Here is a 516-nt window from a genome sequence, read left to right as displayed (position 1 = left end):
CAGGAATGTTGAAGTGAGCAATAATATGTCAATATCAACACAATGTGGGTTTATGTTGTAATGGCATACATTTATGTGTGGATGTGTGTGTTCATGAGCAGAAATCTCTGTACATGTATGGAAGTGTCTGTTATTATATTTTATGTGTTTGTTGATGTGGATGAATATTCTAATACTTAGTTAAGGAATAATATTTTTTCTTTGTTTAAAGTGATATGCCCCGACTGTCTAAATGAAAGATAAACAATTTTGTATATAAGTTGCATGTTTTCTTAATAAATATTTTTTTTTTCATTAGCAACTTAAATATATTCAAAAGCGAGTGAATAAATTAATATATTCAAAGATAGGTGAAGAGAGCATTATCAAAAAATTATTCCGGTATTGTTGCGGTTTCAAAATATTATATAGGTAAAATAGATTACATGAAACAACATAATTTAGCTATTAAATATATTCCTTTCAATTAATTTACGAGAAGAGACAGCCATCGCGGCAGCTGCCCGCCCTCGCCGC

Source organism: Penaeus monodon, chromosome 27, assembly GCF_015228065.2.
Source record: "Penaeus monodon isolate SGIC_2016 chromosome 27, NSTDA_Pmon_1, whole genome shotgun sequence".
Lineage (NCBI taxonomy): Eukaryota > Metazoa > Arthropoda > Malacostraca > Decapoda > Penaeidae > Penaeus > Penaeus monodon.
Note: the sequence above shows the minus strand (reverse complement) of the source record.